The 1,528-nt window shown below is 33.1% G+C and overlaps 1 long non-coding RNA gene across 2 annotated transcripts; it reads right to left on the bottom strand.

Moving 5' to 3' along the window:
* Positions 1-84: 84 nt before the first annotated feature.
* LOC132181256 (uncharacterized) lies at positions 85-1,180 on the bottom strand. 2 transcript variants are annotated; one of them, XR_009440234.1, is made up of 3 exons: positions 1,106-1,180; positions 806-942; positions 85-493 (listed from the first exon to the last, which is right to left on the bottom strand). It is a non-coding gene; the product is annotated as an uncharacterized LOC132181256 (long non-coding RNA). The 2 variants fall into 2 exon arrangements; XR_009440235.1 differs by having other exon boundaries at positions 806-936; positions 1,106-1,149.
* Positions 1,181-1,528: the final 348 nt, after the last annotated feature.

The following is a 1,528-nucleotide window of genomic DNA, read 5'->3' as shown; positions in this document are numbered from 1 at the left end:
TTTTTTTTTTTTTCTTTTTTCCCAATAATTACGGCCTCAAAATAATTGCTCTAAGTTTTAGCTTGAACTTTGTGACAATACAGATAAAGGAAAATGCATATATAGAATTGTAATAAAGTCCATTCAATATATATACCAACTGACTCTGTCAGCTCTTTTATTTTGCATACATTACATCAAACTGTAGAAGTTCTTGGAGTTCATTAATTTTGAGTGCACATGATCAAAGCAATCAAAATAATAAAGCTCCAAAAACCATATATATATATAATAGTCTTCTTAAGTAGTAGTGGACGATAGAGAATATATAAGCAAGCTGCCGATCATGCTCTCAAACGCCTTCAGGCAGGTGGGCAATTACGCACGTACGGGTTACATGATGATTTAGGTGGCGACTTTCGGGGGATACAACTCCCATATCTAGGACCACGACCACATGGTGGCACTGCTGGCTTGCCTGGATTCCCGGTTCCAATAGTCACAGGAGGTTTGTCTGCACCATTAATTAATTACCAGAGATATGATCAGAAGATAACCAATCTGAAGAAACAATAATATTAATTACTCATCTTCCATAATCCAAAAACGGAAAGATCTTAATTAAACTACTATTTGGTTTGAATTTATCCCTTTAAGATCGGCCAAGAAAACTCATTTCCATTCAAACAATTCTTCGCACACCAATTGCTGGAAATAATTAAGCTTTATATATTCAAAATATTATAATCTAAAATCGATCTAACACAATGAACAACAACATCATAATTTCAGTACACTGTAAATTGGTAAAATCAAACGAACTCACCAGCTAATTGTCTAGCTGAAATTGGAGAAGGAATGAAGAGTGCGGATACCAAGAGAAGGCAGATTATTATAAGTAGATTGGCCTTCATGATTTCGGTTTCTATTTGATTGTGCGGACCTTCTCTACATACCCTGCTCCTATTTATAGACCATCCAAATCCAAGTAAGTGTGTGAGCGTGTCTAGCTAATGGATTGATGGATACATGCACTATAACAAAGCCAAATGAAGCAGGATACAGGAAATTACCCACAAAAAAAAAAATCCAGTGTAATATAAAATATGAAGTATAAAAGTCTTACACACAAAGCAGACCACATGAGTAAATTAGCTTGAATGTTCCCCGGCCACCTAAATGAAATGTACGTGGAGCTCTTACTCTTCTTGTTAATTATTAGCTCTATCTCTCTCTCTCTCTAATTTACATAACTATAAATCTTATGTATAATTAAAGTCTATTAGCCATTATAAATCAGCATTAACTGTGGCACTATCGATCTTTGTAGAATTTTGTGTATATAGTATGTAGTAATATTACTAATTAATTAGTATATGACATTACATTACAAGTAATCAACTTTTAAAGTTCTAAATTTAACTTTTAATTTGAACGAAAGAGCTAAAAAAATTAATTAAATGTCTGCTCAAAAAAGAATTTTGCAAACATACATTATAAAAATATCCCATTGCTCGATTAATTCAAACACTCAAAACGACAAGGCTCT

The sequence above is a fragment of the Corylus avellana genome, chromosome ca5 (genome assembly GCF_901000735.1).
Source record: "Corylus avellana chromosome ca5, CavTom2PMs-1.0".
NCBI lineage: Eukaryota > Viridiplantae > Streptophyta > Magnoliopsida > Fagales > Betulaceae > Corylus > Corylus avellana.
The sequence above is the reverse complement of the archived record's forward strand: the minus strand, read 5'-3'. Positions and strand labels throughout refer to the sequence as shown.